General features: G+C 44.9%; 1 protein-coding gene across 3 annotated transcripts in view; it reads left to right on the top strand.

The window, feature by feature from the left end:
- Positions 1–620: 620 nt before the first annotated feature.
- The window catches only part of fam49bb (family with sequence similarity 49 member Bb), a 50632-nt gene continuing 25972 nt past the window's right edge, over positions 621–25280 (top strand). For 2 of the 3 annotated variants that reach the window (XM_080855255.1, XM_080855253.1), the window contains exons 1-2: positions 12249–12371; positions 14756–14838. The gene's annotated coding sequence lies outside the window, so the exon portion shown is untranslated. Of the gene's footprint in view, positions 663–12248; positions 12372–14755; positions 14839–25280 lie in introns of those variants that run through there. The other variant, XM_080855254.1, reaches the window with a different exon arrangement.

Genomic DNA, 25280 nt, shown 5'->3' with positions numbered 1-25280 from the left:
TGTGAAACGCTGACACCTTTCCACTGTGTGATTGAGGCTTATATCTTCCCAATCCAGGGCGTTGATTGGGTAATGGAATACAGGTGTGTCACTCTTTGACCATAATCACTAGCTAATTATTTCAATGTGAGGCATCTGGTGACATTTGAGAAATGTAAGGCCACTGTCAGAACTCTCATAAACTCATACACACAACAAGTTTATATCATTGTTATTTCAATTGACATGGTAGCCTAGAGCCAATGCCACCGTCCGTATGAGAAGCAGCATAGTGGTGGTTTGCTTTGTAAAACCATTTGTAGCTGAAATTTAATTTGTCTAACGGGTTTTCACAAGTCCCTCAGGTGTGTCGCTCGTGAGCAAGGAAAACCAATACATTGCCTCTGGCTATGCATTTCATTGTATTGCGCTCGACACACAAATTAACATAATATTAGAGGGGAAATCTGTGACGTTACAAGAGTCCCCTGGTCCTATTAAATAAAAACGGTTCCCTTTTATTCATCGAAAAGCAGAGGAAAAGCAGTGTAGGTCTGAACCTGTGCCTGAGCACAATGACGTTTCTCTAACCCGGAAATAGCAAACAGCTGAACGAAGTAATCGCTCTCCCTGAGCTTAGCGTGGTACATGGAAACCTGTTTTACACCGTCTCTACAGTAAAGGTAGGTCATATTCTGTCAATTCCCATGCCTAGCCCAGAATGATAATGGACTTAGTGGAGTTGGATTCGACAGTAATTTGTAACGTTTGGAAATGTTTTATGAAAATGCAACAGTCGATGAAGGTAGCATGTGACAGAAAGGTTTGGATTAGCGTGCTGATAGAATGAAAATGTATCAGTCGCATAGTTTTAGTGTTGCGCAAAATCGGTGTTGAGAAGTCTCATGACTAGGACTGGAAACATATTGTTTTTTATCTATTTTACCCCACATATTGTCCTGTGTCTAACAAGACGATGCCCAAATAACAATAGCTTATTTCGGCACACATGGCTTATAAAGCGCTTCTATGCTAGCGGTAAATGGGCTACTACATAATCCACAAATTAACTGTGCAACAATTGTTCCATTTACAGTTGGTTTATTGTTCTTGGGTGCAACGGAACATTGAACAATGATCACAACAGGAATATGTTGGGGCTGTTAGTTTGGTGCTACTTTTCTGTAGGTCTCACACCCTGTTGTCACAATGTAACACTAGGCAGGGCATACGGAAGCCGCTACACCGCTGACCGCTAGCCTCGCAATTGTCAGAGGTGACAGACGGAAATACATAAATTAAGATCTTGGTCTTGGTCAGCGACGTCCGCATGAATAGATGTTCATCCCTGTGTGCCACTCTATATACACCGTGTGAAGTTAACAAGCTAACGTTACATGAGGAAACTACCGTTTGGCAATCAGCGGTAGTCATTTCCTCTTCTGTCTCGGCACTGAAAAAATGTACTGTCTTGATTTTAGCCCGTTATGGAATAACATCGAAAACTTATAAGACTCCTAGAACAATTGCATGCATACCGTGGGTTGATTCAGTTTCCATGTACACCCGATAAAAAAAAACACTCAGTCATTGAGATGTATTCAACGTGAGACGCTGTCGAAGATAACGTATGCTTATTTTAATTGCAAGGCCAATTTATCAGATGGTTGTCAGGTTCTGCAGAAACGATTGTACAGTTTGGGAGTCGGTCGTGGGCTGGAAGTGCACGGTTATCGTCATCCATCTTTATAATGGGGGACACAAATCCTATCTCCACGTTCCCAGGGGATGCATATAGCCTACTTTGCCACAAGTCCTGCCCTGTATGATCTGAATTTCATTTACATGTCCAGATCATTTCACATGGTTCGCTGGAATTTGTGCCACGAATGACTGTCCTGGGATTGTTCTGCTCATTGCCTCACTCCAGCTCGTTATAAGGCATAAGCAAGTGGTCTGTAAGTCGAACTAACCGCGTTCAGGAAGCCAAGCATCGGTGTAGGCATTGCAACACAGGCGTAACCATCCACGCCATAGCCTGGGTAAGGATCTTCTATCTCAAAGAAACGTTAGTCAGGAACGGCCAGCATGCACTATTGATCTCGATGCCGGGCCATTAGGGACTGTACAGTACAAATGGAGTAGCGGGGGAGGGGTCAGTTGGATCTGAACGTGGTGTGTATATGCTTATATCGTATGTAAACAGGTATAATTCATCCAACACATGCCCTACCCTGGACCTAAGATGTGATGTTATGGTGGAGTAACAGTTCAGCAACATGAAGCCTGAATGATGGGTTAACAGAACTTGAGTCTTGAGTGATTGGGGGCAGTGGACTTTGCATGACAACACTTGACCTGGATGCCTTCTAGGGCTAAAGAATGCCACAGCAGTTTATCCCTGCAGAAAGGTGGGCAGTATATTGTTTCCAACATACCTGAGTGCATGAGCCTTTCTCAGGCATTGTCATGGAAAATTGTCCTTTTACAAATGAAAATTGTGCTCATCATTTCTGAGAGAATCCTGTCTTATATTCTATCTTATCATGAAGTGGAATTGTTCCACATTAAATCCATTTATGTGTGTTGTATTTCCTAAATGATACGATGAGTGTAGTCAGCAGTCTGCCTTATGCCCTCCCTGTTTTCATTTTTGCATTCAGTCGTTTGCCTTTCATATAAAGTGACTCGCAGCTAGTGGGCTAACTAATTAAAGCTGATCTGATATCCCTGATATCCCATTCTACTGCAGGACTCCATGCTTTTAGCCAGCTTGAGTGCTCAGAAATGACCTTTGCCCCAGCGACCCAGCCAATCACAGCAAACTGGCTGTGCCTGCATGGGCAACCATGTGGGTCAAACAGCGGAAATGGGTTTTCAGCTGAATGGACACAGATGTTGTTAAAGACCACACACTGTTTAGTGGTGCGTTGCGGTGGGCAGGTGTTAATGATTTTGGTGTCATCCAGCTGGGCAGTCACTGAGAGTCACTGCCAGTTACATGCTGAGGTGTATATGTACTGTACGTGTCCCTGTTTGAATGAGTGTATGTTTTGTGTTGCACATAGCGTTTTTTCTGCTCACTGGTAGCCGACACTGCATCGTTAGTGACCTCAGGTCTGGCAAGCACAGGATTGGATTGTTTTAAATTGTTGTTCTGTGCCTGAGAACCACCGTAGACAGACCTAGAGTATCTAGGCAAAACACAGACACGGAGACTGTTGACATGGGGTGCATGTGTATGAGGGGGAGAGAGGTTGAAGTGGTTTTTGATGAGAAGATTTATGACTATCAATTCAAGTGCAGCTTTGAAATACACAGGCTGTTAGTTGTCTATCTGAACTAATGTGCAATCTGTTTAAACTTTTCACAAGGTAATCACAAGACGGAAGTGTGATGACTGGGGTCAATTGGCATTTTCACGAAAGAAAGTTAATCCGACTTTCTTTGAAACATAACCCATGTAAAGAGATTAGGTTGATGCAGCATACCTATTGAAGGCCTGTTTTGTGCATGGAGATATGTGTAGTTGTGTTCTGAGATCAGCTTTGCCCATATCAGTGAGCGATCTGTGGGAGGATTATAACCTATGCAAAACCAAGTTTGAAAGCTCTGATGTCATCGACCCTACTTGGGTGACGAAATGTTTGTTTGTGTATCCAGGTTACCGTATGACTACATGTTAAGTGTCTTTCAATCACTTTTATATTTTTGAGAATTGAAGTCGCTATTGACTTTGACGTCAGCGTGGGATGTATGAGCTGTAAACCTGCAGAACACATTTGGTATCGATTTTGCATATGAATTGGTGAATTCAGGCCACCCCCTCAAACACACAACGATCCAAAACACCTCTAACACCTCAACCTCTAACGCACCAATGTGATTTTGTTGCACATAGGTGCAGGCTACAGAAATATGTTAATGCGAACTGCAAAGCTGAATGCAGAAAGACGTAAAAGTTTCAGTCTTCTTTTTAATCCAGTTAAACTGAACATGCTATACCATTTATTGGTTTATGTCTGAATTTTTTTTTTTCCACGTGTATTATCTTTGGCACCATCAAACTGAACGTTAAAACACGTCTTAAAAAGCCAGGAATGCAGACCTCACCCCGTAAGTGTCAGGGACTATTTGCTTTTTTTCTTTGAAGAATGAAGCAAAAAAGACCCCAGTACAAACTTCCCTGGTTGGCTAAAGCACATTAATCATCAAATGAAGGTCAGTTGAGCTTGGGAGAGGGAACGGGGGTGACTGAGAGAAAAGGCTGAACTCCCTGTCAGCTTTAGTTCTAAAGGGCTCTACAACTGGACATGCCTGTTCATGTTCACCTGTTACAGCAACACTAAGCTACCTGCCCGGGAGTACATGCTTATGGCCTGGAGGGTATAGAACCTGGTTAGCAACAACATGGCTGGTTTGTCCGTCAGTTTAAAAAGCTAACAACTTAATACTGTAACTGATACGTCTCATGAATAGGGTAACCAGCACTCAAGGACTGGCCTGGAGTCTGCAGGAATTTCAGTACTTCTATTCCATACAAAAGTGTCATATATTATATCTGAGGAATGTACCTTTTAAGGTCTAAAGTTAGAGATTCTGTGTTGTAAAGCTTATCAGGGTGTGTGACCCACATTGAATATGCAAGCGGTAGGATTGCTCTTAGCTGCAGATGGCAAATATAGGGTATGGCTTTACTATTAGATGGAGCTCATAACATTGCATATTTTTATGAGAGTGAGTCTGACTTAAAATAATAAGTTGAGGGGGTAAAATACCTAGTCATTCTGAATGGCATGGTATGTTTGCTCAAATATCTGCCTAACGCAGACGACAGATAATTCTGTTTGTTGCCTCAGACGAACTTAAAGTACAGCCTTCCTGTAATGGTATCAGTAAGAATCGAGCCTCAAGTTGAAATTAAGATATGTGCATAAATTGGAGCACAATCTGTCATTTATGTTGTTACCCACTTTGTTGGTTTTATGTACACACACTCCCTCTCTCTCGCTGTCTCTCATTCTGTCCTTTAGACAAACAAAGGTTTGCAATGTAGGTGGTACGTGGTTCTATGTATAATATGTCTAGCAAGTATTACCCACCCCTTGTATGTCTTACCTCTTCATAATACACTTCTCAAAGGAGGACTCAAAGGAGACGTGAATAGCACAGTCCTTACAATAGAAGTGGTGATGGTAACTTGGAACCAAGCAGTACCTTATTACGCTATCCCAGAAGAGGTGTAACTGAGTCTGAGGTGTATCTTTAGCGTTGACACGGAAACATGCAAAATGGACACTCGCCTCTTCAAAGAGCACAGCTCTATAAATAAACCAGGTCAATGTTTCTTTTAGATAAAAGCATACTCATAATATTCCTGAACTTCCTGCAGAAAGGTCAGCATTGCATCCCTACGTTTAGATGATATATCGTTGTGCATGTGTTTGTGGATGTGGAGATACGCATTTATTTTTCTTTATGTAACCGATCCCTCACTCATGTTGGTGAGCATCGGCGTGCCAACCCATGTGACTTTCCCTCTCACCTTCCCACACACTTCCTGCGTGAGTGGCGCTGAGCAGGGTTTCCGACGCAGATGATCTGACAAGTAGCACTGCTAGAGGACCAAACGGCACCCATCTGCTGCGTGATCCATGCCCAGTCCACTCCCAGACACTACGGAGGCACCCTGAAGCCACCCCACTAAGCCTCATCAGCAGCACTTGTGATTTGAGATCCTGTTTCTATTCAGAGAGAAAAACCCTCCTGACAACGTTTCAGTTTTCAGTATTGGATACAGTATTCAGAGATGGATATTGCCAGTCTTACTAATGTCAAATCATATATTAATACATATCAATGAAAACACACTATGTGTACCGTATACGTTTTCTTTTTGAGGTCAATATGCTTGTTTAATTTCACACTGACTAAAGAAAAGGAAGGAAGATGGAAGGTGAAAAATGGATATAGAGAATCAGTAAATACTTGACAACTGGATGGAACGAATCTAAAATATCAACATAGATTTGTTTTCATATAGTGTAGAGTTATGGCATTTTCCATGTCTAACAGAACATACAGAAGCCTCCATAGGGAAGTTCTGTCAATTCTTTTGATAATAGTAAAGGAGGTATTTCCTTTTCCCCCTTCGGAAGCCTTCCTGATTGTGACTTCGGGCTTGACAAGGTTAATGGGAAGGCGCTACCATGGAAACTAGTTTGATGGTGATTATGGTTGAGCCAACTATTTGGGACCAAAGCTGTCGTGTGCCCCATGAAGAAAGCAAGGCAGCCCTTTCTCCCACTGAAATCGGCATCTTTGTGCTGTATGCTATGTTGCATTTGAACTGTACCGAACCCTACTAGTTTCATGACTGTACTTGTAGAAGGAGTTTGGGATGAATCACATGCATTCTCTTTTTTTCTGAGGTCAGCACTGGGCAGCCCAGACCCCCAGATGTCAGGAAACGGAAACCTGAGGCAGACGTGTTTGGCTGCTTTCTCTATTTGCCTCAGCGTTCAGTCTCAGGCTACATTACACTTACGTAGGCAGTAAGTAGGGCTGATGCTAAAGGGGCTTTTAGACCTGATTTGCAACATTCTCTTGAGGTGTCAAAGCATCAGTGAAAAGGTGAGATTTTAGACAGATAGTTTGGTAAATATATGTAGCTAATTCTTCTTTGCTGCTTCTTCTTTGGTTTACCTGTTGAAACATTTGTTGCCCCTGTCTTTCTAGTGCTCTCTGTTTATTTTGTACTCCTCTCTTTGTAATTAATGTCAACAAAAGAGAAATTTGTTTTCCGTGTGTTAGGTGTGAAATGCTTACATGAAGACATAAAGCTTCTGTTCAATCCACAAGTCTCATGTTGAAAAGGGTTCAGGAGATTTTACTCCGAATAGTAACTATTGTACCAGTGTGTTTGTGTGTCTCACAGTGCTAGTTTTTAAAGGTATGTATCTGGACAGTCACTGGTGGGTTAAAGAGAATTGCTTTTCTTCTGGTTTTCTTTCTGAGCCTGTTGAATTATTTTCATTAATAGACCCCTTTTTTCAGAATATTTTCACCAACTATCTTATGAGTCACCTACTTTGTTGTTTTCAAGACCATATACTGTAGATGTTCTTGTGGTCTAAAATGCCCTCCACATCCTGCAGTGTCTTAGTCAGACTCTCCCTAACCTGCTGCACACATCATTAGGCTATAAACCAGGGCCTTAGATCAGAGCATTCCGCCCGGATGACCAAGGTAATGATTGGGTCCCAGAGCAGGCTTCATAGAGATGCACACAAAATCCAACTGCAAGGACAGTGAGAGAAACGCATTGAAGGATTATGAATTATTTCAAGGCCTGTAAGTAAAATAAGTTTTCTCTGTAAAACGGTGATGTTGGTCTCTAAAACGTGAGAATGCAGTAGGAAACGGCCGAGTTTCCACATCCTCACAGAACAGACCGTGTTGTTTTTCAGTGTTTGAGTGGTGGTGGGCAAGCTATTGAAAGGAAACTCCGTGGTTGTATGACTTGAGTGAGGGATAATGGCCGTCGAGGTATCTCGTTATACAAAATAATGGATAAGAAGGAGGCAAAGTACTACACACTAGAACTCACCTTTATAAACCTCATCTGTCTAATTTGTTCTTTTTGTTTGAATAGTTTTGGTATTTGGAAGTATTTGTATTGTTATTATTATAATTAATTTATCCTTTTACATTTAAATGTATATTTAATTTGATACTTTTGTTGTGTGTGATGTTTTCTAATATTTTGTATGTTGCTTTGGACAAAAATGTCTCCTAAATACCTTTAGAGGAGAAATATGTAGCACCAAGTAGGACACCAAGCATTTCAATTGGAACTGCATTCCAAACTTTCCCCAGGCTAGAAGCTTGCGGGTTCCCAGGTTGAGGATCCTGAACCTACTCGAATGAGTGCAAGATGAGCTCAACGTTAAACTTTGACAATCGCAAGCGAATACAACTATAAGTAGATCAGCTATTGTATACATCAACAGTGTTACTATTGTTTTCAAATTATAAACCAGCTGATATGGATTTTTTTATGGTCTGTCAGTGTTGGCTACATGAATGGCTTTCTGCATTGTACTTTGTACTTTGTAAGCCTGTTATTCAAAAAACAAATGCTCCACAAATAGGCTACACACTGGAGTTGAAGTAACCTCTTTATGGGCCCCGATAATGATGGCATACTACTCAATTTAACAGATAATGTATAAATAGTTTCACATCGATTTCGGAGTAGAAGCCTGCTGTCCTTCCTTGTTGCACCCTGATGCAGTTTTCCGTTATGAAATGCCCTCAGCAGTGTCAAGTGAAGCCTGTGAGGGCTGGTCAAGTGCCGCTGAGAGGCAGAGGCAGAGGGCGGAGAGGATGAGCTAGAGAGAGGAGGAGAAGAAGAAGAAGAGCCTGCAGGTCCTAGAAGTACAAGAGGCAGAGGATCTAAAGTAAGAGCAACAGAGAGGAAAGAGTGTGCAGGTCCTGCATACCCTTCAAGTTAATATGACTGAAATCTGTGAAGTGAGCGATTGAAATCTGTGAAAATCCGTGAGCCTTCCCCACCACCCACACATGCACACAGAAGTGTGCAAGCACGTGCAGGCATACTGTTACATTTGTGAGGCATTTCGTAAACCTGGTTTTCATCGTCTCATTTATTTTCCAGACAAACACACTTTCATTTGACCATTTGACCATTTGATTATTAGGCCTGGGTTTGGTGTATGAATGGACAGACAGCCTGTCTCCTGACCCTCCTGTTAAACTAAAAGCTGCTTGTTTGCCCAGGTCAAGTTGTAAGCCTCACTTTATTGTCACATGATGAAGTATAAGATGATAAATGACTGTTATCTTTCATTCCTGAGCAAGCAGATTATCATATGCAGGCTCTCTGTAGAGTAGTGTTGACCAGCTGAATGAGGGTTAGGCTCAGATGAATTATTTAGCCCCTGCAAGGCTAATAGGCTAACCAGACTGTGTTATTGCTGTAAGTCAGCAGCCCTTGGAGCAGTGGTGTGGGGATTATAGTGGCCAGATTCACTTAAATAGCACTACAGACAAAGCACTTAATCTGCTACTCTCTACAGATCTGAAGAGAGCCACCATATCGCTTTGGCTTCGATTCCGTCCTGAAACCTCAATCTATACGTTCAGCATGACCCGCGTGTGCCGCATTCCTTCGCCACCAAAAGGGCCAACCCTCATCACAGTTAATAAGATAAAAGCCATTTAGGGCTGGTGGGCTTATGTAAGCGACTCTATTTCGAATGTCAGTCAGCCCCCGCTGCGAACGCAAGCGTGAGTCAGTTCGCTCGCTGCCTCCGCTTTTGAAGCTCGAGCAGCCAGGGGCCCGGTGGCGTTGCCTTGGTAATGTGAGCTGAGAGTACTGTGGTTTGTTTTCTGTCGATGTGCCTATCCTCTTTGGAGTTAAGGGCTCCATCAATTTTCCATAGCCTACATAATCGATGAGTTCACCTCTTGGTGATAATGTGTTTTATTGAATGATATAGTGCCCAGTATGACTGCAATGTGCATCCCAGCTTTGGCTCTCGGTTGGCTCTAAAGCACAGATGTATTGACCAATGTGCAGGAACAGTTTCCTGGTATTTGCTTCAAATTTTTTTTTTCCTACAACAGTTTTGGTCTGTGAGTAATGCAAGTTGTTTCAGTTCTCATTTTTTATGACTACTGTATGTTTTGATTACATTCGTTTAATTTGCTGTTGTGTAGGGTAGTCCGTAGTTCAACAAAGTACCGAAAGAGCCTTGTTTCATCTACAACTCAGGTCCTTTATGACCTTTATTTGTTCTGCCTAACATAGACTTGTGCTTGATATTGTTCAGTGTTCATTTGCGTATGGAAACCTGATACCCAACAATTTCTTACTCCGCATAGAGTATCGTAACAATCATAGAACTTTGTCAGAATTCTCTTATTTTAGGAATTCCAAACGTCCTTTCTTTCTCCTTCGCTAGTGATATTAAGCAGCTGCTCCAGAATACTGGAAGAAAAAGCTCAAACAACACTAAGCATGTCCTAATGCGTTAACCCTCAGGCGTGTCAAATATTTTCCTGAGAGCGCTCCTGCCAAATGCCATGAGAACCATTGGCCGACGCAGAAAAAAACTCAACTTTTTGTATTTCACCGGCATGAAAGACTGGCATGGGTATGAGATTGATGCGAAGTTGTGTAAATCCAGATTCACATTAGGCTAATGTGTTGTAGCCTTGAACAGATGTTGATGGAACAGCTGGGCTGTGGTTTGTGACTGGCTTAGGCAGGCCACGGCTGAGTGGTGACGTGCCCCTGTTGCCAGGTTAAAGAGCCGCGCTGGCACCAGAACAATACGCCCAGACTCATCAGTGCCCATTGGTTCCATCTTCCTTCTCCGTATCTTCTATACCTCCCAAAGTTGGGCCGGAGAAATAATCCAATGACCCATTCTGTGGGACTGGGGATGTGAAGTGAAAAACTAGGGGGCAATTTGACATGAAGGAAGCTATAATGGGTTAGGTCTACACAAGTGGAAGAATCGCTAATAGGGTCTTTAGCCTTCGCCTCAGGTCTGCACTCAGAGGTGAGGTTAATGTTTAACGTTGCAGAAGTGGTTTGTTTTTAACAGGTCCTTCTCATGGAGCGCCCTAACCCACTGACCTGTACCCAGGAGACCATTAGTTCTGGCTCTGCATTTTACACTGCAAAAACATTCACATTGTGCTCTGTGCTAAACTGTCCCAATTTTTTTGTTTTTGTTGTGTTTTTTGGGGGGTGGTGAACTTCACAGCATGGGGGCTGTTCTGTGCCATTTTAAATCCATTTGTTCTCAGTCCCTTAAAGAGTTATCCCTGTCACTTATCAGCTTAGAGCCATGTCCCAGTTGTAGAGATGGATACCCAGAGTATGTGCAGCCAGACATCTGGGTATCTGTACTACTACTATCACCATGGCATTGCTGGAATACTCTAGCACATCATTGGAAGCTTCCCTGAAGATCGCCACGCAGTACTGGCATGGCCACAAACAGTAGAACATTTCAGGAACTCTAGTCTCTCAGTTCGACCGCTGTCTATTTCTGTGGGACTGTTTGACATATTGTGACTGCCCGCCTCTCTAGATGAACTCGCTTTCACTGTTGATTGTGCAAGATGATTTCTACCCAGTATATGATGAGTGTGTTTGTGAGGATCTCTGTGTGAATGTGTGCCATCAAACATTAGTGTGTTTTGTCAGTAACTGTCAGTTTCTTGTATCCTGACTTGACTCCTGACCCTCCCGATCAGTTTGTATCAGTTTGCCTGCCTCCAAAGATAAAAGAGTGAGTGGAATTTAAAGAGCAGTCTCATGGCGTCTTGGCTAGCAAGTGTATGCTCTAGAAAAAGACACTTTTCCTTTAACCAATCACCACCATTACCTGTCATATATTTGGTACTCAGCCTCTGAGGTAAATAGGTCACAAGCTGCCGAATCGCCTCTATCCCCAAATCCCCCCTCCCCCATGCCAGGAAGTGGCACTAAGCACAGTCTTGTTTAAAAGGAAGGACACTTCTATTTTAGCAATGATTTATTATTATTTGTTTGTCAGTTGGGTGGCTAAGGATCAGAAGAGCATGAGAGCATAGTAATATGCGTGCTGAAACAATGTCATAGTTGAATGTTTCTGAGGTGTATCATTTAGCTTGTTGTTACTCAGTGTCACACAGTCAAGTGTACATTTCCTCTTTACAGGAAAGAAAGGCCTACCCTCTAATCCAGTAATACACACACCTCCTGCGATTTAGTCACCTGGGTAGGAGAAGTCCAAACAATAACCTCCCCCGGTACCCACCAAAACTCCCAAGTACTTGGCATAGGTTTACACAGGATGTACTGTGCAACAAGCTATTTTCCCTGAGCCTTAGTGGGTTTAGCCTCTGCATGATGACTGGTTGTGCTCAATGCTGGGTACCCCGATTTATTTATGTTCTCTGCTATTTCTGAGAATGGAGTCACTCTAATTCTAGGACCACCTAGAATTAGTCGCAGGTGTGCAGTGTGTGCTATGGGGAAGTCCATTTCCAGGCAGAGGAAAAGGACACCCCCACACCACCCCATCCCCCTCATCGCTCCTTGCCTCAGTCACGTAGAGCTGTTGCTGCTGCCAGAGTGGCTTGAACTGGCAGAAGGGGAAGCTAGACGGTGCATTGGAGGGCAAGAGGGGTGCTTGAGTGCAGCCAGCCGAAGGGGAAGCAAAGAGAGAGAGAGAGAGAGAGAGAGAGAGAGAGAGGGAGAGAGAGGACAAGGAGGCAGGCTGGAAAAGCTGAAGCTGGGGCTTGAATGAGAGGAAGTGTTGCACAAGAGGAAACAGCTCCTGCACCTCCCATGGTCCTACTGCCCTGCGGTAAGGAGCCCGCTAAAATACTTGTACACCTTGATAAGAAAGGAGGGTGGGGATTGGGGGTTTGTAGAGACAGAAAGAAAGAAAGAGCTAAGATAATTAACGCAGAAAGTGAGAGGCATACATGAAGAAGGATCTTCACACAGCATGTTTGTCAGCTTGCAGCACTATGATGCGCCGTCTCCATGGTGATTTTGTGAATCTAGGTCTGGACAGTTTGGTCTTTCTCACTTATTTGTCACCTTGTCTGCGACAACACAGGACATTATGAGTACGGCATAGGCCATCTTGCTTCAGGACATCGAAAATAATGTGCAAAGGCCCCAAACATGTCACGGGCACTGAATGTGAATATTGGCCGAGGGAGTGAATCTGACCCTGGGCTCAGCCGTGCGTGCACATGCACCGCTTATACAGCCGCTTGCCTCTGTGCTCTGAGGTCGAGCGCAGCACTGTTCTCAGGTCAGTAGTGCAGCACTGTTCTCAGGTCAGTAGTGCAGCACTGGTCTGTGGTCAGTTGTGCAGCACTGGTCTCCGGTCAGTTGTGCAGCACTGTTCTCAGGTCAGTAGTGCAGCACTGTTCTCAGGTCAGTTGTGCAGCACTGTTCTCAGGTCAATTGTGCAGCACTGTTCTCAGGTCAGTAGTGCAGCACTGTTCTCAGGTCAGTTGTGCAGCACTGGTCTCAGGTCAGTAGTGCAGCACTGGTCTCAGGTCAGTAGTGCAGCACTGTTCTCAGGTCAGTTGTGCATCATTGTCAAAGTGAACAGAGGGCTGACTCCCACTGTCAGTGTGCTCTCATGCTTACCTCTCCAGCATAGCAACATCCTTGCAACCACTACCATGACTACCTATCATTCTTCCTTTAACTCTATCTTTATGTTCTTATCACCTCCCAGTCTCACACTACTGTCTGTCTTTCTTTCTCTCTCTTTATCTCCCCCCTCTGTTCTCTACACGGATACACTGATATGTCTCTATCTTTCAATCTATTAGTCTTTACACACCTCTCTTCTTCCCGTTTGCCTTCCTTTTTCTTTGTTTCTCTCTGCGTTCCTTGAATTGTCTTAAATGTCCTGATTGTTTACTTAATATTTATTTTCAATTTTGTTTCACTTTTGCTTTACATGCACTGCTCTCTCCTTCAGGAATGGCAAAGCTTGTATTTTTTTCTCTCCAATTTTTAACGTCTACTTTGCATGCACTGGTATTTTCTTCAGGAAATGCAAATGTAGTTTACTTAGATGCCACACAGAATTATCATCCAAATGAATACTGCACAGAGACCAGACCCATTTGCTCACATACTAGCAAATGTGTTGGGAAACACAACCGTGGCTCGCACAGATAATCAGCAGACAGTGAACGCTTTGAGAGTGTCTGTAGGTGACTGACTGGTTAAGACCCAAAATAGAAATGGAGAATAGAAAATGTGGAAACTCTGAGAGCTTGTGGTTGGCTTGTATTCTGGTAAGCGTCTGTATTTTTTCCTCCTTTTTTGTCTTGTGTGGTGACTGAAACCTTGAAGGCTCTTTCATCATGTTCATTTTATTTTAAAATGACCTTTTTCTCTCTCTGAAATTAGATTAACATTAGACAGACTTTCTCCAACCTTGTCACGGTAAACCCTCAGTATTTCTTCAGAGTGGAAGGCATTACTGCCCATTTAATGGACAGTGTTCAAATGTTATCTTTTTCTGAAGCAAATATCTCCTTTCAGATTCAGAACCAGCTGATACTGTGGGTTTGACTCGGGTCTGGGTGGATTGGAGAGTGCTGCGTAGGCCTAATGGACCTGGGTTGGAACAGATGGGGCCAGATCCATATTATCGGACCAAGCTCACATGCACACACACACTAACACTCTGATGCTCTCAGATGCACTCAACCGACCACATTTCCTCTTAAATAAACACGGCTGAACTGTCAACAAAATATGACCCAGCCCTTCTGCAGAACACACACACACACACACACACACACACACACACACACACACACACAGACACACACACACACACACACAGACACACGTGCACACATATGTTCATCTGCATCAACCTTGGGTGGGGCAGGGTGGCAGTGAGCTGAGCCTAGCAACTTTTTACCGGTGGTGGACCGTGCATTGCAGCAGTATTGAATTGATCCTGAAGAAAACAATAGTGACTTATATCCAAGAAGCGCTGTGCCGTCCCCAAAACAGCTGAGGCAGCCTCCAAGCAAAGGAATATTCATTGCCAGGATCCTATAAGCTGCTTTGTGGCTGGTGTACTTGTCTCGAGCTATGGATGTTGTTTCAGTTTGACATTTGTAATTGATCTGTGCAATTACGCCATTACCAGTTTGAGCAGATGGTCACTTTTGTGCATTTGTGTCTTGTGTCCCACAGATTCTGAGCGTCGCTGGATAGACTGACCTTGGCCGAGCGCCAGGCAGGGCCTTGCTCCTCACACCTCGAGAGTCTGCCTGCTGGTGAGTGTCTGCTGGCTGTCAGTGCCGCTGGTGTCAGACCCTTGTGCTGACCGCTGCTCCATGCTGCTGTGGTCGGAGCAATTTTTGTCAGTCTGCAGGCACTTCTGCTATCTCTGCCTTGTGTGTGGTGTGGAAAGTGGTGTAATTAGCCGTTTACATGGAAGTGGGTTATGGTACATTGTGTGTGCTGATATCAGTGTTGATACGCCAGCAAAAGGCCAACTGAAATGATCAGTATCCTCAATCATAACCAATAGCAACACATGCCGTTGTCTGTTATGAGTTCTATGATGGGCAAGGTGTGTATAGCATACCGGTGTTTCCCATTATGTGACGCTAGTTCTTTTGTAAGTTACTGACGTGCTACTAGCTTCAGTACTGAGAGAGTAAATAGCCAGTATAGGCCTCTCAGGGGAGTTGAATGTAGTCCTACTATCGTCCAAGGGGCATTGCGGCAAAGTTTTCAGCAAAAAGGTAAAACCGGACAAACCGCAAAGCCACAGTATAGTTAAGCCTATAGATGTCCTTTTGACAAACTTGCTTTCTGTTCTGCTGTCCCTACATTCTGTTCAGCAGCAAAGATGAACCTCACTAGGTCTGTTTGGTTTAGTGTCCCCCCTCCCTCCTTTGACATTGTGCTGTTCAAACACCGTCAGTTACTTGAACTGTCCTTTCCACTGTACTGTTAACATCAGCTGGGTTAATGTGAGTTTATTTGTGTGTATAGTTCTGTTCAGTCGTTCTGGTTCTGTGGTACTGTAAGCCGTTCGGTCTGTAATCAGACACTGACAAGTTGCCCTCAGTCATGTCTGTTGTCTTTATAAGAACCTGGGTAAGCACTCCATTTGCAGTTAATGCAGCCCTGTTATAAGATATTTGTTGGTCATTGTTTTGTCTTGTTGAATGCACAATCTGTAAAATCATGTTGTCTTCCCATGGTTTTCATTACATTTATATTTATGACCTAATACAGTAGCATAGCAAAACAGGGTGTAGACAATAAAAAGTCCTTGTTTAAAATCCCTGCTTTATAAACAGTCTCATAAAAACGGCTGCAGCTTCCAGACCAATGTGGCTTCTCAGGGAGTCTCTCCTCCACTGGGTTCCTCACAATTATTATTTTTTTTTCTTCTTTTGTTTTTAATGATCAAAAAACGACTTGCGCTGCACTTTAGCCTGCCAGGATTGAGATATAATGGGCTGAATGTGTCATGCGGTGGTCATGAAAGTACAATGCATTGTGCGCCTTGAAGTGGACTTGACTAATGCAGGCATTCTGACTTCCTCTTCCCCCTTCCCCCTCTAGTTTATGTAACACCAGGGTGAAAGGTCAGCTGTAGTTGCCCTAGGTGATGTGTGGAGCATGAGGGGTGATGGTGGTCGGGGCGGCTTACATGCTGAAGGCCAGTGATGAAACCCACTGGCCTGTGGTAGTTTAACAAGACATCAGAAGTCAGCCACTAGTCACATCACAAAGAGTTGTCATTAAGTAAGTAATTTCTTTAAAGGGTGGCAAGGAAAGCAAACTGGACGGCGGTTTGCAGATGATCTGTAGATCAAAACAGTGACGTTTGGAAAATTGGTGCATATGTTCCTAGCCTGGCCGTTACCAGACTGTGACTCCATTTCATTCCGTCAGTCAGTCTGGGCCAACCCAATGCATTTTGGTTTCCGAGATGGGCGGGTGCTTATCTTGAGGTTTAAAATCATTGGAGTTCCCTTAACCAATCAGCAACGTTTAGTAAGCATTCGGTAGATTAAACTCTTCCCAAAGCGAGTTGGGAGAAGAACTACGACGTCCTTTCCAATCATAAAACTTACAAGAAAATACTCTTGTTCTCCTTTTAATTTTCTGATGTTCTCGAGAGTTGAGACAACTTCTCCGATAGCTTTTCGTGTCTCTTCCTCCGTAGCAATTTTTGCTATACTGTTAAACTACAAACTCGGCTGGACTACATGCAACTCGGCAAGGCGAGTTTTGCGTCACAGCTCTGAACTGTTCGCTGATTGGTCCGGCAAAATTTTGAGTTCTGGAAACGATTGTCAATGGGGCTGGGCCAGACTGAGTATGAGCTTGAAATCAATTCAGGCGGAAATACGTAGGCTGGTGTCACCAGGCTAATATGTTCCCACACACACAAACTCGACACATGTGCAGACGCACGCAGACGCACGCAGACGCACGCAGACGCACGCAGACGCACACACACACACACGCACAGACACACACACGCGCAGACACACACACGCGCAGACACACACACGCGCAGACACACACACGCGCAGACACACACACGCGCAGACACACACACGCGCAGACACACACACGCGCAGACACACACACGCGCAGACACACACACGCGCAGACACACACACGCGCAGACACACACACGCGCAGACACACACACGCGCAGACACACACACGCGCAGACACACACACGCGCAGACACACACACGCGCAGACACACACACGCGCAGACACACACACACAGACACACAGACACACACACAGACACACCACAGGAAATGATGGTTGTCTATCCAGTTTGCTGGGTGACTGGCTAAACCCCCTCTTTTGAAGAGAATACACAATAACACATTGTCTGCCTTGTCTGCCTTCATTCTAAAGAGTTGTGATGTGATATGATGTTCCTACATTTCATCAGCACCAGTAGTGTTGGGTCATCGAGTGTCCTTAAACTTAAAGAGCAAATTGGTTATAAATGTAATGAAATAAAGGAGACTGCGACACGTTCCCATGTCTGACACTTATGAGCTGCATGGGTAACTATTAGCTAGGGAGACAACTGGACCTCCATTAACATACAGCTTACACTAAAAACCAGAGCACAACTTGCGATACAAGTTTGCATCAAATTTTCAAAAGCAGACATACATGTGGGCAGGAGGGCATCTTCATAGCAGGCCGTGACCTTTCACCCACATCTAAAGTATTTCTCCCATCATTTGGGCTCAGTTGTGTCTTGTATGACGTTAGGAATGGCTTACGGCTAAAACATCAACTGATGAACATGATTCGAGCATCTTCTGAAGACCGCTCTTCATGCATCTGACCTTCAGAAAGCAGCCAGCTTGTACTGTGCCCACGATTGCTAATGCCGTGGTGGTGGTGGTGAGGGGGTATAAGGCAACCTCTACCCCTCTCTGTTTGTTTCACCCTCCTGTTTCCATGGTGGCGCCGGTGCCAGCTGTAATCATGGGTAATTAGAGCAAGCGCTGGAGCGGAGGGCCACACCCCTCCCTACCTGACTTCTGCTATCAGCTTGCTCCTCTTTCAGCAGGAGATGACGCACATTTATTATTGTGCACACGCACACACACACACACACTCTCTCACACACACACACACACACACACACACACACACACACACACACACACCAGTTTATACATTCCAGTGCGTTCATTCACAGTTACACTCACAAGCTGACAGATACATACTTACAAGCGTCTTGCATATACGTATATACACGCACACAAAAGGACACTCATTATCTAGCGCCTACAGACAATTGTATTGTTATGGCGCTATATAAATCAAATTTAATTGAATTTGAATTATCTAATAGCTACTCAGATCCAGTCTCCCTTGCCCTTGGGTATACCTGCATACTCACACCTGCATATTTGTACACTTTACATACACCCACATCGCTTTTCACACAGATTTACATACTTAGTAGTGTTGAGGGTAGAAGGGACATGAGCCGTGTGAATGACTAGCCTGCTTTGCATACCGTTTTATGTTCTCCCCTGCCTTTAATGGTGACCAGGCCTGGATAAAAAGGGAAGTGCTGGCGTCCAGCCTCTGGGCGCGTGGTGCCATTCACCCAGCTGGTGAGAATACGGGGCAACACTGCCCCCCACTGGTCGAGTTGGAAACAACAGGTTGGGCCAGGGCTTTTTTCAGTGTCAGTGAGTGAAACTTGAAGTGTTTTCTTTTAATGGAATTCATACTTCCAAGCCATTTCAATAAATACATTTATTAGGAAAGGAAAACTGTTATTTTCTGGAATAGAGGGATGTGAAGGGACAATGGGGTCAGATTTGTGTGGGTCTGCCTTGATCAGTGACTGCTAAAAGCATGGACGGTGTACGCTCAGTCAACAGTGAAGCCACAAGAAGGAACTTAAAAAATGGCAGAGATGTAACCAAATATGGTCGGTTCTGGGCAGACTTGACCAATTTTCTGTTTACTATGCAGACTCTGCCGGCAGCTTTGCCAATATGGCTGACCGGTTTTGGCTTCATTTCTTCAGAAAGTAAGAATATGATGCGGTGCTGTCCATGTTCATTACAGTCATCGGTCTTGATAGAGGTGGATCAGTGAGCATCAAGGGGTGTTCCTCTCAGGACCCTTCCAAAAAAGAACCTTTTGAAAGCTACAAAATAACATGGAGGTCATAGTACCCTCACCCTATAGTCCTCTGTAGTGGTTCTGCTTGATGGAATGGTGAGGCTTGTTTGCCAGTCTCTCCCTGACTTTTTAAGAGGTGTTTAAGATTCCTAATGGCCCCAACAACTAATCCTGGCACAGAATAGGATTTGTCTGAATGAGTGAAGGGTAAAGTCAATTGAACATAAATTGTTTTGCCTGCAACTCTCCCTACAGACACCGGATGGCGGCATTGGTTGAGTTTTGTTGGTGAATATCTAAGAATATTCTTCAACTTGCCAAATATATTGATATCATAATGCTCATGTCTGCTTTCATCATTAGTGCAATAAGACCCTCAGTTCTAGCTGACCTGCATGAATCTGCTTGATCAGAATCTAGCTGACTAAGTAGAGATTTTTTTTTAATCTTATGGTTATAGAATGGATGTGAAAGGTGAGGTGTGTGCTTTACGGTTGAGTGCCATGGATACTGTTACTTGGGAATGGTTACTAGGAGTCATCTCTGGACATGTGTACAGCAAGTCCGTGTTTGTGAGTGTGAGAGAGAGAGAGTGTGAGTGTGAGAGTGAGAGAGAGAGAATTATCACAATGTAGTGTTTGTGTGGAGCTAAATAACAATTCTGTGGAATATTAGTTTTTTGCCAAGAAAAAGTGTTGCTTTCCAGCTTTGGTGGTTTTTGTGTCTGTCCGTGTATAAGTATGCTCATGAAAATAATAATGTTGTGCTCAACTGCCATTGGAGAACACATTACAACAGTACTGTTTAAGTGCTGCATGTAATTGATCTGATTCTTGTAGTGATCTGCTGGTGTCACTGATACTGATAACTCCCCTATCAGTAATCCTCCGGGTAAAATCTACTGCCATATAAGCAGGCTGCATGTCTTCTAACATCCTTCCATTGTGCGTATACATATAAAAGACATAATGCAAATTTAGTTTAAAATGGTGTTTAAATAACTGTTTTGAAAATCGTACCACAGGGACATCTTTCCAGCCATCTAGGATGAGCTTGCGCACAGCCTTTTTCTATGTTTATTTAATTTTGCTGCTAAAAGGGACATTTGTTTAAACTAGTTCATATCAAAAACAAACAAAATAAACACACCCATGCATGATTAACTATTTGGTTTTCTAGGCAAAATAGATGTTATGAAAATCTTTCCACATGTAACACATATCTTGATTTCAGCCAAAACTAAATATCTCCTTTTAAATGTAAAAACAAGCAGTTTCACCTGGGCACCCCTTGTAATATTATTTGGTAGGGTATAAGCTAATTGTGTGCCAAATTTCTCACGAACGCGTCATTAAGCCACCTGCCTATAGTCATTGGTATCGCCTGACACGGACCTCCCTTCTAGAAGGGGACTTTTCTTGTGGTTGCTGCTCCCAGACTTAGGGAGTGGCTCCTGTGTCCTCCACGCTACCCAGCTGCCTGTCAACCTTTTCCTGTGCCCACCAGGGGGAGCTCTGCGACCAGCGTATCCATCCAGCTGAGCCTCCTGGTGCAACGCACGGGCTGGCGTCTCCCGCATCAGAGCCAGCCGAGTACTGGCAGTGCCCCACCCTTAGTGCAGTGCCGTGCCCTTCCAGGGTCATTCCAAAAATACACTCCACACACATTTGGAAACTGTCCTTAGACAATTGGTATTTAAAAATACAAAATGTGCTGTGGCTTTGTTTGTGTGTGTGTGTGTGTGTGTGTGTGTGTGTGTGTGTGTTTTTTGGATGGTTTGGTTGTGTATAAGTGTGTGAACCATTTTTTCCAGTTCATTTCCTCGGTGAGTCAGAGATGGCACAAAAGATCACTGGGGTGTATATTATGATCGGGCACTCAGTGGGCACCCCTGGGGGGGTGGGAAGCTGCCATCGTGACCTGTGTCACCACAGGGTCCTTAATCACCCCGGTCAAGGCAACTTGCCTTGTGCCTGCAGAGAGTGGTGGCAAGGAGAGAGAGAGATGAAGTGACTCCCACTGCACCACTGCACCACTTTCATCCATATGCAGAAGTGTGTGTGTGTGTGTGTGTGTGTGTGTGTGTGTGTGTGTGTGTGTTGCACGTGTGTGTGTTGCACGCTACTTGTTGTTCCTGTGCATCTCACTACACACTATGTTCTCGACACTCTGCTTGGCAAGCTGTATAGCCCAGAGACACCCTGCTTAGTTTCCTGATGCTCTCTAACTGATCACCTCCAGTCTAAACGTGTGGGTGTGTGGAAATGATCACAAGTGCTCTCTCATCAGCACTGCCTGTTCTGACACAGCACTAAAAAAAGCCCCCGCGCATCCATCACCGTTGCTAAGCACCTTACATCTCGACCTGCTCATCCCAGTCGACATAGTGTGTGTGTATGTGTGTGTGTGTGTGTGTGTGTGTGTGTGTGTGTGTGTGTGTGAGAGAGAGTCTGATCTGCGTGTGAATGATGCAAACACACACACACACACACATCGCCCTCTTTTGAAAGATTGCCTGGAGCTCACCGACTTTTAGATGTGCAGAGTTTAAAGCGGGTTGTGTGTATGTGTGGATTGTTTGTAGATCTTTTCCTTTCAGTTGTGCTGTTTGCCGCTCTGTAACTCTGTAACTCTGTAACTCCGCACCAGAGTAGCGGCGTGGCGGTTTCGGCGGCGGTGGCGGCTTGCTTTGGAGAATAACACTGGGGTTTCCATGGTTTCGGGCCGAGCTGGTGAAAGGTAGGAGCGAGGCTGAGCAGAGCCCATTGTAAGAGGGATTAACCCAGAAGCCCGTGCTCCTCTCCCCCTCTTTCGTCTTCTCCTTCCTGCGAACGTAATACTACTACACCCCCCCCCCCCCCCCCCAAAAATACCCAAAAAAGATACACTCACTCATTTGTGTGTGTGTCTTTTCTTGTCAACAGAATACAAACACACTGAATCCTTCATATTCATACCAAATCCTAAAGCTCTGCTTTGTATGTGGATTTTTAAGGGGAGAATGTGGATATATGCATGTGGGACCTCTCTCTGAAACACACACACTCACTCTCACACACACACACACACACACGAGTTTCTTGTCCCTACTTCTATTCTCATTTTAATCTTTTTTTTAAGTGGGAGCTGGATGTGCAGAATATTAATGTGACTTTGAGCTGCAGCGGATCGGTCCTGATGATAATTACTCTAATAGAGATTGAGGATGAGAGTGGTGATGACTGCTGGAGTCCAACACACGCTAGAGCAGCAACTGATGGTGTGTGTGTGTTTTTGGAGGGAATCAGTAAGACCAAAGAGAGGAAGTCAACACTTGTCTGTCGTTAGCACCCTGGAGACTCGCTGTCTCGTGATTGGCTGTGCAGATTTGTTTTGATTTTGCTCTGTCCCCGCCCACACTTCTGCAGTGGAGTGGAAAGGGGAGTGGTGGGGGGGGTGTTGACTGGGCATTAGTGTTGTTTACCCTAAACTAGCAACCACGAGGGCGTGGCTACTCATCACAACAACAAACACAACCCCCCACCCACACACACACCCACACACTCACACAGATATATACACACATGCATCCATAAACACGTTCAACCCCCCACCCCCCCTGGTTGTGCCAGTCAGACAGTGCCAGCTGGGAGGGTTCAGTGAGGACATTGGAGTTTCAGGAGCCGTGTGTGTTGTCAGTGTGCTGCGGGGTCGACTGGCTGGGCTAATGCGATGTGGCGGCCCACCCCGAGAATCTAGGTCAAGTTTAAATCTGCAGTCTGACGCGCCTTGCACCCCCATCCCCCTCCCAAAACACACGCCCAGTGCATGCGCACACTCACTGACTCATACGTACCCCCTCACACAAACATATATACACACACACACACACACACACACACACATTTCATATGTACCCTCAAAAATATTTGAATATGCCCAGGTAGGTATGCATATGCATTCACATGCTGAATTACACATCCTTGCCAATGCCCATGCAATCAGCACAAACCCACACTTGCCCATCATGGCATATCCTTCCATCCATCCATACACACACACACACACAGACACACAGACACACAGACATACACACACACGCACAGACATTCACCCACATATAGACTGGCATCACACCCTCTTGCAGTGGCGTCTGCAATGCCTACACCCATAAACATCATCATGCCATCAGACATCCAGACACACCCTCTTGAGGTCCTGCCGGCATCCTCCTCGCCCCCGCTCCGTGCCTATGGACTTTATGGAAATGCCACGGCGTGACTCTCGTCAGCTGTGCATTCGAATATTCTCCCCTCTCTTTCATAACCTCATATAGGTCAAATGTAGGTCATCTGAATGTAGGATAGTCTGCCATGCCATCTTTATGCCACGCTTGATTTAACTCTGCAGCCACATAACATCACACTATGCATTAGCACGCCGACCGGGTTCTGTGCTACATTGCTATATATATATTTATATATGCTGGCATATACACACGCACCCACATGTCTGGACATACACTCGCTGCCCCTCCCCCCCTCTCACTAATCCAGGCGCGCGCTCTGCTCCTCCACGGCCGGGCCCACGTGACTAAGCCGGGCGAGTGAGTGAACGAGCGAACGAGCGAGCGAGGAAGAAAGGGAGGGAGAGATGTGCTGTGTTTTTCCCTCCCTCTGCGCTGGCGCCTGTGAGATGGCGTAGTAAAGGAGGGGCACGTGGACTTCCATGCTGGAGCCACTACTGAGCAAAGGAATGTCAGCGGGCACACACACACACACACACTCTGTTTGCTTCATACTTCGGTTTTTTCTTCCCCCCTGCTGTTTGATAACCCTACTCTTTTACCAATTGATGCTTGAGAGAACATTCTCAATTTTTGTATTTTCCCTTTGTCGGGGAATATCAGCAGTGTTTTTCTGCAGCGGGGTGGGGGGGTACTGTCATGGCAGGTTGATGCGCTGTAGCTATTAAAAGGTCATTGGCTGTAGTAAGACATGAAACATTGCTCTCAAACATTTCCACAGTTAAACTATGGCTGGTTTATTGACAGGTGGTGTCAACAGCAGGAATCTAATCTGGAATCGTCTGTAGTAGTATTTTCAGTAGATTTTCCAATTTGTATTTGGCCAGACTGGAGGTGTGTAGACTCATGGTGAGGGCTTTGGTCGAAAGTTCATGCCTCATTTTCGATTTATGTAAAAACAACCTCGATGGAATTTCACCAGCCCCCCCCGAAACTTTTTTCTGTACTCCTGTCCCGCTAATCCCCCTGTTTTGGTAGCATTACTTCATCCTTATTCATTTATTCATACGCTTTTAAACCTTACTACGATTCTCACCGCCCCCTCCCTCTCGCCCTTGCTCGGCTCTCATTGGCTGTGGGCTTGTTTTCAATGGCAGCTTTTTTTTGGGCTCCATGGATACAGTGGAATGCTAAGGGAGCGCTACTTTAGCCAATCAGAGCACAGTAGTGAGTGGTGAGTACCCTGCGACCTCAGACGAACACCCCCCCCCCCCCCCCCCCCCCCCCAACCCACCCATGTCCAAAACACAAAAACAGGATCTTTCAGTGAGATACGTGATGGGGTAGGTAGTGGACAGTGTGATGGGTAGAGGAAGGGGAGGAGCGCTCGCCGCGGACTTCAGAAGGAAAACATCCTCACGCTGCCCTCACTCCCCAATGGGCAGAGCTGGTGCAGCGACACGCCCCTCTTAGGACCACCATGAAATGAGCTTAGGATCCACTACCCAGCTCCCCTTCTTACACACACACACACACACACACACACACACACACACACACACACACACACACACACACACACACACATTCCCCTTCCCAAAATCCTCTCTCCCGCTTCCTTCACTGATTCCTTCCTCCTTTGAGCAGCTGTGGCTTACACACACACTCACACACACACACACACACACACACACACACACACTCACACACACACACACACGCCCATCTCTTCCCTCCACTGCAAGCGGCACCCCTGCAGATCAGCCTCTGCCACATGCTGTCATCTCACCGCTACTTAACGTCTCCTCAGCCTCCCAAAACGCTCCTCAAACACACGCA

Source organism: Sprattus sprattus (genome assembly GCF_963457725.1).
Source record: "Sprattus sprattus genome assembly, chromosome: 17".
Taxonomy (NCBI): Eukaryota; Metazoa; Chordata; class Actinopteri; order Clupeiformes; family Clupeidae; genus Sprattus; species Sprattus sprattus.
Note: the sequence above shows the minus strand (reverse complement) of the source record. Positions and strands in the feature narration are given on the sequence as shown.